A 14332-nucleotide genomic window follows, 5' to 3' on the forward strand; every position below is an offset into this window, starting at 1 on the left:
TTTTAGTTGAGTGAACCCCAAGTTCATGTGCCCTTAGAGAAGTGGAATATTTCGAACTTCCAAACAAGAAATTGAACACGCGCCCTTCTGGGTGAACTGAGCACGCCTTCACCTCCTTGCTTTGGTTAGTTGTTTAGGCAACAATCCAGTATGTGAAATGAAAAACACAAATCCTTAGAGATGAAATATTTGAAACACAATTTTAAATAATATTTTCCTGCTAGCAGCTTAGTCACACCGACTCAAATCTTACAACTGCGGGATAGGAAAGGGATGGGACTGGAAAGGAAGCAACCGTGACTTATTTAAGGTACAACCCCAGCATATTCCTAGTGCGAACGTGGGTAACGACGGAAAATAAGCTCCGAGGCTGTCAATAGTGGGCTTCGAACATACCATCTCCTGAATGCAAGCTCACCCCGCAGCCAACTCACAAGGTATACAAAATTTGCAATCAACTAGAAGGGAAAGATATACTGTATAATATCAAAGGATATGTCCAGATATCGTACGTTAAGGGGGGATGCTAATAATAATAATAATAATAATAATAATAATAATAATAATAATAATAATGTCCGACTCGTTGGCTGAATGGTCAGCGTACTGGTCTTCGGTTCAGAGGGTTCCGGGTTCAATTCCCGGCCGAGTCGAGGATTTTAACCTTCATTGGTTAATTCCAGTGGGCCGATTCACACCAGGCAAATGCTGGGACTGAACCTTAATTAAGGCCACGGTCGCTTCCTTCCAACTCGTAGGCCTTTCCTATCCCATCGTCGCCATAAGACCTACCTGTGTCGGTGAGACGTAAACCACTATCAAAAAGAATACGCGATATGAATGACAAATAATAATAATAATAATAATAATAATAATAATAATAATAATAATAATAATAATAATAATAATAATGTCCGCCTCTGTGTTGTAGAGGTTACTGTGATCAGCTGCCACCCCCGGAGGCCCGGGTTCGAATCACACGAAATTTGAAAAAGTAGTAGGAGAGCTGGAACAGGGTCCACTCAGCCTCGGGTGATCAACTGCGTAGAGGGGGATTCTATTCCCACCTCAACCATCCTCGAAGTGGTTTTCCGTGGTTTCCCACGTCTCCCCACAGGCAAATGCCGGGATGGTACCGAACTTAAGGCCACGGTCGCTTCCATCCCTCTTGCTTGTGTATCCCTTCCGATCCTCCTATCCCCATACAAGGCCCTTGTTCAGTATAAGAGGTGAGGTCACCTGGGCGAGGTACTGGTCCTCCTCCCGATTTTTATCTACGCGACCCAAAATCTCACACTTCAGGACTCTGCCCTTGAGGATGTAGAGTCCTCTGTCGGTGAGTCCGAGGGAAAAGCAACCCTGGAGGGTTAGCGGATTAATTAATAATAATAATAATAATAATAATAATAATAATAATAATAATAATAATAATAATAATAAATACACATCTTCATTATGCGGGAGGTGGAGGGCGTTATTAGTTCAGTGACGTAGGAGCTGACTTCTCACCCGGAAGGCTGCTGTGGTTCGAATCTCGGTCGATCCTGGGTCGAGACATTTATCTCGAGGATCGCGTGGCGTCAGAAGTGCATCCGATCTTATACCCCCAGTCAAAACCAATATGAGCCTGGGTGGCTCCGACGGCCACAGAAATAACTGGGATAAGCTGAAGAAAAAGATGCTATATGCATCATCATTATAGAATGTTATGCCTTCGTTATGTTCAACGTTTAGTCTGCAAGTTTCTATGAAATAATAATAATAATAATAATAATAATAATAATAATAATAATCCGTAATGCCATTTAATTATAATCAGACCCAGGTCCGGACCTTCAAGATGTAACATGTGACACGACAATTGGGGAAACGAGTTTACAACTCAACCTAGGCATGCCAACAGGGTACGGCAACGCGACAGAACTGATCGGAATTATTATACAACTTGCTTTACGTCGCACCGACACAGATAGGTCTTATGGCGACGATGGGACAGGAAAGGGCTAGGAGTAGGAAGGAAGTGGCCTTAATTAAGGTACAGCTCCAGCATTTGTATGGTGTATAAATGGGAAATCACGGAAAACCATCTTCAGGGCTGCCGACAGTGGGGTTCGAACCTACTATCTCCCGAATACCGGATAGCGACTGCAGCTATCAAGCTTCATAAAGTTTACTATAATTAGGGTGTAATACTCATATTCTATTAATTAACAATCAATAGTTCAAAATAATGTAACCTCCGTAGAAGCCATGAAGGAGCCTGTTGGAGTGGAATCCTTTATCCCTCACCCTTCACTTTCCGCAACCTGTGCACTTGATGGGGTAGAGTGCTTAGCTCTACGCCCGGCCGCCTTTGCCCCTGGTACTCATTTTTTGTGTAGGCTGAATGAATCTCATGGCCATGTGCACCTCCGGAAGTGGAAAACTTAAATTTTTCGACTTCCTGATGGGGAAGCGAACCCACGTCCTTCCGGGTGAACTGTGCACACCTTTACCGCCCCGGCCAGGCAGTCCTTGTGTGAACCCCACAGACAAGTATTTCACCAGAAGTAGTTCGATCGTTGCTAAACATTTCGAGAGAATCGAACTCCAGCTCGTCTTTACTGCCTTGGGTAAGCAGCCACCCCTTATATATAATTCACACCAGGCTAATGCTGGGGCTGTACCTTATATAAGGGCACGGCCGCTTCCTTCCCACAACTAGGCCTTTCCTATCCCATCTTCGCCATAAGACCTATGTGTGTCGGTGCGACGTAAAGCAAATTTTATATATATAAAAGAACGTATGTCCGGCAATCCGGCTGACCACAAGGGAAGAGAAGAAACTGGCGCAAATACAAATACATGTAAATACCTATAATTGCGTTCAGTAGCGGCGATTAGGGGAGGCGACGGGGGGCAGTTGCCCCCCCCCTCCACTTTGTGGAGAAAACATTACATTTTTATTCCATTTTAGCGGACTGAAACTAGGAATTTAGGAATTATTTACAAAAAGCAATTTGTACAAGCCCTGTTGTCTTATCAGCTAATTCTTTCCCTTGAAAATGAAAACCTACAACCTGTTTTCCAGTCATTGACCGGGTCAGGGATGTAATGTATGAGACATATATAGGCTGTTATTACAATGGGGTTGCCACTTCCAAGGTGATTTATTAATGAGTGATAAATGCTAGGAAATGATAATGGAGAGTGTTGCTGGAATGATAAAAACCTGCCCCGCCCCCGCTTTGTCCAGCACAAATCTCACATGGAGTGACCGGGAATTGAACCACGGTATCCAGCGGTGAGAGGCCGACGCGCTGCCGTCTGAGCCACGTAGGCTCTTAATTCTTTCCCTTATTTTCTTTAATTATTAACAAAATTATTAGCGGAAATACGACCAAAATGTCGTTCGTCACGACTAAACGATTTGTATAGCGCCACACCAAGAGGGTAGCAGGGGTATATGTATATATTTGCCAAGGTCATGGACACCTGCTTACCGCGCTCATTCGTCAGCCTGGCAGCCTCTTTAGTGTATGTTATTTTCTTAGTGTGTAGTCAAATACTGAATGTTGTATAATCACGTCGTGCTTCTATTTAATTGTAATAAAACTGTAATATTGTTCCATTGCTGAAAGTTTTATTGTACAGTATCAAATCAAAATCTCAAAAAACTATTATTACCGTAGTTACGTTGGTAAACTGTCACTCTTTACCTCTCTGTCGAAATTCGCTCCGAGAGCATCAGGAACTTACAATTTTGTAGGGTTTTTTCTTTCAGTTTTGACGTACGTACGCCCCCCTCCTCCTGTCCACTATATCCTATAATCCCGAGTACTGTTTGTTGTCTGTATACTTTTTTAACCCCGCACTTTTAATTCCCAATCGCCACTACTGATTACATTCCCATTTATAATCTATTGACAACATATTTTAAAAGCTGCCATACAAATGGTAGTGCAAAATAATTAGCGAGTCTTTCAAAATATTGGTACAAGTGTTGTCGATCTCATTTTCAGTGATGCCGAGTTCTTTCAGGATGGCCACCACGAGCTTCAAAGCTGTTCCCCGAGCTCCGAAGAGAAGACCCTTAACCGCCCATGTATTTGCGTTCAGGTTATACCTGTCACTGAAGTGATGTATGCATGTTACTATTACTAGAAATGTTCCTCTCCTGATGGGGGAGGCGGGCCTCTTAGACGGTGACGCCGTCTCTCAGGCCGGGTGATTTGTTACGGTGAAGGAGATGCTCGGAGAAGGTGACGGGGTTGGCGGCAGTGGTGTATACTAGGAACTGTCTCGGCATTCGCCTTAGTGCAGGAGAATGGAAAAACCTCAGAAAACCATTCTCAGGACAGCCGACGGTTGGGGCCAGACATGAGGTCCAGCCCTGTCCCGTCTCCCGAATGCAGAGGCGTAGAGCCACGGTAGAGCTGTGGCCACCCCTCTGCTCGGTTGGCCGGTCAGAGTGCAAAGCTGTTGGACCACAGACCAGCCGTGGTCACCTATTGGCCGAGTCCCATTTTGCATCTACCGACCTGTATGCATGTTCTTTCGTTCGTTTACACGTTTTCATTCCCCACCCTGAAGGGGTGGGGTGGGCCACCTGAAGGGTAACGCCCTCCCTCTGGCCGGGAACTTGAGGAGATTTGATAGAAGGAGGAGATAGGAAAGGAGATGTGTAATATTAAGGAGTGTTGAGCAAAGGGGCCTCTTGGCTAAGAGGGGTGGGGTGTAGTGTGTTGGGAGATTTTATTGCCAATAATAGTTACAGATTTACAATTTACAATTTCGGTTGCGACATGTTACAAAGATTACTCATTGAATTATAAGCAGGTAGAGAAGCATGATGGGGTAAAGGGTGGATGCAAAGGCTGTGGGACTAGTGAGGGGTGCGTGTGAGGTGTGAAGGAATGGGCGAGGTTGTGGAAGATACAAGAGAAGTGATGCAGTGAAAGGAGTAATATATGGAGAGGGTTTGATAGGGGCGGTGGTGTGGGAGAGAAATCGGGTTGAGGCGGATAAAAACGGATTGCTGGACTCGATGGAAGGAAAGGTGGAGCTGGCCGGGGACGGTGACGAGGTGTGCGAAGTCGGATAGAAGGTTGGGGAGGAGAACGACAGGGTTCAGTCTGATAATGGCGGCCTTGGAGATGAATTCCATTGTCGATGAGGGGTTGGGAGGTGTCCGGAGTCGTTAGATGAAGGCGAACGAGATGCGTAGGTCCTGAGGCATTGAAGATCCGGGTTGCTCGACGCACTGGTGTTCCGGTCTGACGGAGGACTTGGACGATGGTATCTGTGGATAAGAGCGGATCCACTCCTCGGATGACGCAGGTGCAATCTGGCGATGATGATGGCGTCGTGTTGGTGGCAGTTTCAGATGCTGGTTGTTGATTTGATGGTGAAGGGGTGGGGGCAGTAGTTATCATTATAGGGGTGGGATGTTAAGTAACCGAGGTGGTGATAGAGTTGGTGATGGGCTTGTGAATAGAGGAGGTGATGGACTGATGGTGGTAATAGTGGTGGTAGTAGTTGAAGAAGTGATGCAGAGAGAGGACAGGGGTTGTGGCGGGGCTATGTAGGGAGGTGGCGTAGAAGCAGCATATGCAGGAAGATCAGTCGAGTAGTCCGGTAGTTGGTCGAGAACTTGGCGAGTAGTGGGTTCCGCGTGATGAAGACCGCTGCGAAGATGGGCACCAGGTGGGGAAAAGATGGTAATGGTCCGTCGGAGAGGTGAGAAGTAGAAGTACGTCGGGTGCTCGTATGGAGCCTCCGTAGAGTCTGGTTGCGCTGTACACTCCCGTTGTGCGGATGTCGGAGAGGATGGTTTCTTCCGAGATGGAGTGGTGGACGTCCAGGACAACACAGGTGAACATTGTCTATAGCCGACTTCCAAATTGGCGTCAGGCCAATATGCTTGTTGGGTCGGCTGGGTGCGAAGGTAGAGTTGAGCCGACACCCGGCCGAAGCAAAAGTAAGCGAGGAAAAATAAGTGAGGATCTGTATGCATGGTCGGCAGATAGTCTTCTTCTCCTCGTCAACGCGAACTGCTTGCTGGTTCTTTTGTTCCATTCGCACCTTTGGGTCTAAAATCAGTCCTCGTCTCTCTTTGCTGTTAATACAGCATGAATTAAGACCTAAAAACCATTTACAAAATTTGCATTAGTCTTACTCTCTATTCTGCACATGGGTAACATTATTTCTCTTCCTTGTCTGACACACTTCCAGCACCCCAGAGTCTCTGAAGACCTCAGAAGTAGTTTGTGGGGCGAAAACCTAATAACACAGCTTCTCATTTCTTGCTACATGGAAATAGAGTTTTTTTTTCAAATATCGAGTAACTGGCAAACTCTTCAGTGAAAATGGCAAACATCAACTAGAATGACTTGTAAATACGACAAATGCTTCTAGATTGCAGCTCCATGCAAAAGCCTCGCTTTTATTGCTTCCCTTCCTTGTCCAGTACAATGCCTCTCATACCAAAAATGGTATTAATCCTTTACACTCCAGCCCTTAATCTCGTGTTCAAATCCTTGGACTGGCCAGGGGTCGTCTTGTACCAGGAAAGAGGCATGAACGCCGCTCTACACTACGGAACCGGTGATCGTTCTTCCTACTAGGGTTGAGGTAGTCACTGGGTTCTCATTAAGGCGGCTATGATGACCTAACAGACAGACAGACAGACAGACAGACAGACAGACAGACAGACAGACAGACAGACAGACAGACAGACAGACAGACAGACAGACAGACAGACAGACAGACAGACAATCTTCTTCCAGTAACACTCTTATACGCTCACTTTCTATTTCATTGGCCATAGTCCACTAAACAAAATTTCATTAATATAAAAGTTTACACTAAACTCTCCAAGAAGTAAGTATTCAACATTTGAAACGCTTTTTTAAACGCTAATCACGCGTAGACGTAATTTCTTAGGAATGTGTGTGCACATAGATGTGTAACACGAACACTGGCGCCAAATCTGACAGACCCAAACGGCTATTATTTTCGGTCCTGTAACTGATCACGCAGCCCGAGAGTGCGAAGTTAAATAGATAAGGGGAGAGGAAGGTACACAGAGAAGCAGGTCTGCAACCCCCATCATTCGCCCACCAAGTATAAAAACATGTGGCATGGGTGTCAGAGACTAAGCACTAGTGCTGAAGGGTTAAGAGTGAACCTCGGCACGAAGTGAGACACAGTGGTTAGTTTTTTTAACAAGTTGCTTTACGTCGCACCGACACAGATAGGTCTTACGGCAACGATGGAACAGGAAAGGGCTAGGAGTGGGATGGAAGCGGCCGTGGCCTTAATTAAGGTACAGCCCCAGCATTTGCGTGGTGTAAAATGGGAAACCACGGGAAACCATCTTCAGAGCTGCCGAGAGTGGAATTCGAACCCACTGTCTCCCGAATACTGGATACTTGCCGCACATAAGCGACTGCAGCTGTCGAGCTCGGTGGTTAGTTTTATGCCCGGACGCCTTTGCACCCAGGAATGCACCTTTTTGATGCAGGCTGTATGAAACTCAGGGGATGTGCCGCGCTGAAGTTTAAATCTCGTTTCTTAAATATTTCGATTTTCTGACGGGGAATCGATCCCGTGTCTCTCCCGGTGAACCGAGCACGCCTTTAACCGCCTCGGCTAGGCAGCCCCTATCACAGCATTAGGGAAGCTACAATTTGTAAATGTAAGGGTCATTGCAACTTGAGTTGTTGTACTTCGAACGGTATGACGTGTTCCTTTGGGGCTGCATCCTTTGTTGTACTGTTTGCAGCTCTGCAGGCTCTAGCCAGACCTGCCAACCAACCATGTTGATTTCATTAAGTTGAGCAGCGAGATAGGCTTAGGAGTTGCGCTGTACAGAACCCTAACTTTCAAATCTCAGCGTTGTTGGTACACGCATGCACAGAAATGGTGTCCCGACAAAAACAATCAACACTGCCCCACTCCAGTATTGAAAAGGAGGTGAGGGAGAGAAGGAGAGTGTTGTCTCTCACGAGTCTTAAAACTCACGGAGTACAAAATTCGCGAATTCCAAGAAGAGGATCAGTAAGAGTACATTCTTTACCTGTGCCAGTCCCAAAACTGACTAGCCGAGCCATTTCTTCTTTGAATGGATAAATGCCCACCCTACTCACATAACGACTGTAGATATTTGAAAATGTAATTGGAATTGTGCGAAATGGTCCATTATTAGCGCCAGCTGGAACTGCGCGTGTCCTCTTGTAACTGGCACTCCTCTCGTCAAGAGGTGGGCTGTCGTGTAGCCTCGCACAAAGTATAAGCGACAGGAGGTTGAGAAACCCACGGATATCAGGTACACACTGGTGGGCTTTTTCACTTAAAACTGTTTTAAAATACCTACAACCTGTTTTCCAGTCGATGACCGGGTCAGGGATGGAAAGAATGAAGCCCCCATCTTGCGGCGAGGATCGGAACTGTGCCGGCTGCCGAAGCCTGTCGCACTCCTCTGGGGCAATGTTTAATGACTGACAGATGAAATGAAATGAAATGATAGTGGAGAGTGTTGCTGGAATGAAAGATGATATGAAAACGAGAGTACCCGTAGAAACACTTGTCCTGCCTCCGCTTTGTCCAGCACAAATCTCACATGGAGTGACCGAGATTTGAACCACTGAACCCAGCGGTGGGAGGCAGACGCGCTGCCGTCTGAGCCAAGGAGGCTTGGCTCTTCACTTAAAAATGTATTGTCACTTGCAATTATAACTTTACGGCACACGTGAATGATAGTATTTTATGACAAAACCATACAAGTTGTTTTTGTCGGGACACCATTTCTGTGCATGCGTGTACCAACAACGCTGAGATTTGAAAATCAGGGTTCTGTACAGCGCAACTCCTAAGTTCTATCTCGCTGCTCAACTTAATGAAATCAACATGAGTGGTTGGCAGGGATGCAGCCGCAAAGGAACATCGTCATAGCGTTCGAAGTACAACAACTCAAGTTACAATGACCCTTACATTTACAAATTGTAGCTTCCCTAATACTGTGATAGGGGCTGCCTAGCCGAGGCGGTTAAAGGCGTGCTCGGTTCACCGGGAGAGACACGGGATCGATTCCCCGTCAGGAAGTCGAAAAATTTAAGAAACGAGATTTCCACTTCAGCGCTGCACATGCCCTGAGTTTCATTCGGCCTGCATCAAAACGACTTGTTTTCTCGCTGCTTATAAAATCTATAACCGTTTACAGCAAATTTAGTTTACCCTTTTGCAAAGTAATGAGTTCCATGTTGTAATAATAATAATGTTACTGGCTTTACGTCCCACTAACTACTACTTTTAATGTTTTCGGAGACACCGAGGTGCCGAAATTTAGTCCCGCAGGAGTTCTTTTACGTGCCAGTAAATTTACCGACACGAGGCTGACCTATTTGAACACCTTCAAATAGCATCGGACTGAGCCAGGATCAATTCCATGTTGTGCACTTCTCGATGACACCAAGCAGAACAGCAAAGTAAAGATAGGTGTTATTCTTGGAGAATTTAATCTGAGGTAGGGGGATAATTCCTGTTAACAATACATGGGATATCCTGTCTAAAAGTGGGTGAACAAACATAGGTTGAAGGGCAGGTTGAGTCACCGCGCACTTCGGCCCTCCTGTGGTTATCGCAGGCACCTGCTGTCCATAGTCGTGAATTTTGAGACTCATTAGTAAGGGGCGAATTTTAATGATATGTCATATTTTTACTTGAAAAGTCATATTTTGGACAAATTTAAGATATTGGTCATATTTCTGCTCGACGCGCAATAAAGTCATATTTCCTGTCATATTCTAAGGATGTTCATTACTGAGTGAATGTTTGTGGCAAGCTTTTCAGCGAGGGAATCTTGCTGTAATAGTTGGGTGTCTGTGGACTGAATATTACTCTGTATGCGGGAATGGGCAGGTAGCAGGCAACTGGAATTATGAACAAGGGGTCTTCTTGGAATTTCCTAATGAGGAACACAAAGTGACTGACAATACTGAGGAGAAAGGCATCCTGGGGTGCATACGTAGGTAATGAACTGCGGTGGTATTTCTGTTTCCTAGAAAATAGAGGGCTGTCTGGCGTGTTGTTTTGAGACCACTTCTTCAGTGTAGTTTCAACACGCCTAAACATCAGTGTTCAGAGTGTGTCAAATTAAGGTAGTTTGTTAAGAAATTTGGAGAGCAGAATTTTAGTAGTGACGGTGTTATTTTATACTGTAAACTGTGTGATGTGAAGGTATGTGTTCAGAAACGTTTTAATGTGCAACAACACTGCGCTACAACTAAACATCAGAAGTGCTTAATAAAATCTTCCGCGGCAGAGTAGGCGGTTGTGTCCCATTTGCGATCACAGCAAAATTTGTCCCATTTGCGATCACTCCCATTACAGTGGAGAAAAGGAATGTGAAGAAAGACCAGTTCGTGTCCCATTTGAGATCACTGTACAATTATCAGCAGCCTATCAGGGTTTTCCAACGTCAATGCAGCAGGGGGACTGTTAATTAAGGCCGTACTTCACACAACCGCATGATAAGGATTCTCCCAACCTGTTCCCTTTCTCTTGAACGTTTTTTGAGGCAATGTTAGTCTAAATTTTTTAAAATACTGTAATTATTCCAGCTGTAGACATCCATCGTTGATGTATTGTAGATTTTCTTGTTATCTGCGTGCTTACTTACGACATGCAATTCATTGAGACGGAGAGAGGCAAGCCTTGTGCTTTACATAATGGATACTCGTTCAGAAATGTATGGAAAAGTCAGGGATGTTTGGTGACATGGGTATTTTTTTTACCGCTGGCTTTAAGTCGCACCGACACAGATAGGCCTTATGGCAACAATGGGATAGGAAAGGGCTAGGAATGGGAAGGTAACGCCATGACCTTAATTAAGGTACGGTTCCAGCATTTGCTTCTTGTGACGATAGGTAACCTAGGAAAACCATCCTTAGGCCTGCCGACAAGGGGGTTCGAACCCACTATTTCCCGAGTGCAATCTCATCTTTTCGTGCTATCATTATAGAATTATCATTTTTCAACTTATTTTAATCTAAATATTTTCGTAACATTAAGTTCTGGAATCTTGTATATCTAATCTGAGCGTACAGACAAAAATTATCACTTTATTTATATAGGTGAAAGTAGATTGAGTGGCCGCGCGTGTCAACGCGCTACGGCTATGGAACCAAGTCCTGCATTCGGGAAACGCGTGGGTTCGATCCCTCCGTCGGCTGTTTTCAGAAAGTTTTCTGTGGTTTAATATTTTCATTTCCAGTCAAATGGCGGGACAGTTCCTATCCATAGGCCAGAGATGAGTCCTTCCACTTCCTTACCCAGTTTCATTCACCATAAAACATTTCATCTTCATTAGCTTCTCAACTGAGGTTGGTGCTAGGAAGGGCATTAGTAGAAACATGCCGTATAAAATAATCTCATCTCACCCCCGAGTCGGTATCAAGAAACGAGACTAAGGGGTAGACATACAGTGACTCGCATAATTATTCGGACAGACCTGATTTATTATAGTGTCCTTTGTATTAGTGGCTTCAGTAAGAATAAAGCACTCATATAAATTAGATACAAGTTTCTGTATGGAATAATAAAGCTAAACATCCATCATTCTTCTAATGAACATATTCAATGAAAATATAATCATTAAAAACAACATCAAAATCAAAACCAATATTGCACAAAATTATTCGGACATTTGCCGTTTTACTTATGGTCCTAATGGTTCAGTACCTGGTGGGCTTTCCTTTCATTATAATTACTTCCGTGAGTCGACTTGGCATGTTCTCCACTATTTTCCGGATGTAATCGGGAGATATCTTCTGCCACTCTTCTTGAAGTCCATTTTTCAATTATTCTTTAGATGTGATTGTTGTTTTACTTATTTCTTTATCCACTTTGTCCCAAAGATTCTCAATCCCATTCAAGTCTGGTGATTGAGGGGGAGGATGAAGCACCTTTGCGCAATTAAACAATAACCACATCCTTACATTCCAGGCCTTATGCTTTGGGTCGTTATCTTGATAAAACTTAAAATGTCCACCAATCCCCATCTTTTCGGCACTCTTTTTCATATTGTCCCTCAGTATTTTAAGGTATTGAATGTGGTCCATTTTACCCTCAATAAAAACCAATTCACCAAATCCATTCGCCGACATGCACCCCCACACCATTACATGTCCACCACCATGCTCCACAGTTGCTTTCAGATTTTTGTCTTGAAGCTCAATATTAGGACACCGCCAAACTGTTAACCTCCCATCAGATTGAAATATGTTAAATTTACTCTCGTCAGCAAATGTAACGTCATTCCACCACTCATTGTCTTCTTTAACATGCTCTTTGGCAAACAGCATTCTCCTTATTCGATTTACTTGATTTATGAATGGCTTCCTTCTTGCAATATGGCCGTGAAAGTTACTTCTTCTGAGCACTCTACGTATTGTTTAGGGATGCACTTTCTTTCCGGTGTCTGCGGCAATCTCCGTAGCGAGTTTTGGAGCACTTAACTTGAGTGCCTTTTTCATTTTGCTGATGATATAACACTCTTCCCTCACATAAAAAAGTTCTCGGACGTCCCGTATGCGGTAGATGTCAATCCTATCTTCCTCCCGGAATCTTGTGACAATATCAGAGACTGTACTTTTCTTCATTTGTAACATTCCAGCAATTTTACGACAACTTTTACCTTTAGCATGGTGAAAAAATACTAGCTGCCGCTGTTCGATTGTGCTTTCTATTCCTCTGCGGCCCATTTTCACCTACGTTGTACACAGCACTCTAACACACTGAATGTTTACGTTCACACTGTCCGTGGCTCTTTTACATACGACCTCTGCACGGCAACTGACTTTTGTCCGAATAATTTTGTTGAAGCACGTTAACTGCGTTCTGAGGTTCCGTGGTCACTGGTTCTCTCCTGTTTTCTAAAAGTACTCATTTGAACGTCGTGTTGAATCTGTCAAACTGGGTTCTGTCAGAAACTAGTTTGCGTGTACGATATTTTCTCTGAAATGTAGGGCCAGTGTGTAGCAAAAACTATAATTACTAACGTGTCCGAATAATTATGTGAGTCACTGTACATACATACATACATACATACATACATACATACATACATACATACATACATACATACATACATACATACATACATACATACATACATACATACCGTACATACTGTACCGGTTACGACCTGTACATAAGTATTTTTTGAGCATAAGTTACGTTTATTTACCACGCGTAATGTTCCGAGCGCGCCTGGTTTGTTTACCAGCAGCGAGGACCAGCTAGCGAGTGTGTGACGACTGTGAGCTGTGACGTAGCCACAGGGGCTAGCCTGACCGCCCGCTCGTCTCAACACGTGTTACCAGCCTTGACTGGTATTTTCTGGATTCCACGTCACTTGTTCTAGTGAGTTCGATGGAGAAAATTTTGAAATTTCTATAATAATTGTGCTAGTGAATCGTGCGATATGTCATCTTATTTGGGATCACCTAAACGTCCCAATGCTCGAGTTTCAAGCAAATCCATCGAGGGATTCGGGAGATATTCAATCAAACCGTATTATGACGTAGACATCCCGGATTGAATAAAAGGAGGACCTACTGTAGCCTATTCACACAGTCTCAGCTGAGTAGTCAGCGGGGACACTCTTGCTGCTACTATCATCGTGGAACTCTGTCATTATACAAGTGTGGGAGGACGATTCTTCCAAGTTTTATAAAGTGGACGCATAAGACTTCGAGTGTTGTAGAAATTTTTCTAAGTCTTCGTAATTGAACTTAGAATATTTACAAATGTTCATTGAATGGACTTGTGTTATTTACGTGCCGTCGAGACTGAAACTTTTCTAAGTGTTCACTAAATGGACTTGTATTATTTACGCGTCTTCGAAGCTGGAATTTTTCTAAGTGTTCACTGAATGGACTTGTATTATTTACGAGTATTCGAGATTTTCTAAGTGTTCGTAAAATGGACTTGTGTTATTTACGTGGAATATTTGAACTGTTGAGGAACTCATTCTTCTAATATACAGTGATTGATTAACATTGCTAGTGATGAACTTTAACTTTCCAACGGCTTTGAACAAAGTTAGGATTTTATTTGCATTTACTCAAAGACTTGTACATTTGCCAGTGTTGGTTTAAAAGACTTATAAATTTCGTCAACGAATTTATTTATGTGAATGGACTTGTGTTTTCGTCAGTGGTCACTCAAAGACTTTATGAATTTCACCAGTGATTAACTTTGAATATATTCAGACTTCCAGACTTGTGTTTTTTTCGTTCGAGTTTAGGCAAAGACTTGCACCTTCGCCAGTAATGAACTTTGAGTTTAA

The 14332-nt window shown here is 43.8% G+C and overlaps 1 protein-coding gene across 2 annotated transcripts in view; it reads left to right on the top strand.

Moving 5' to 3' along the window:
* Positions 1-14332, top strand: part of LOC136863862 (putative ferric-chelate reductase 1 homolog) — a 526743-nt gene that overhangs the window by 1171 nt on the left and 511240 nt on the right. The window lies entirely within an intron of this gene.

This window comes from Anabrus simplex, chromosome 2 (genome assembly GCF_040414725.1).
Source record: "Anabrus simplex isolate iqAnaSimp1 chromosome 2, ASM4041472v1, whole genome shotgun sequence".
In the NCBI taxonomy this organism is placed as follows: Eukaryota; Metazoa; Arthropoda; class Insecta; order Orthoptera; family Tettigoniidae; genus Anabrus; species Anabrus simplex.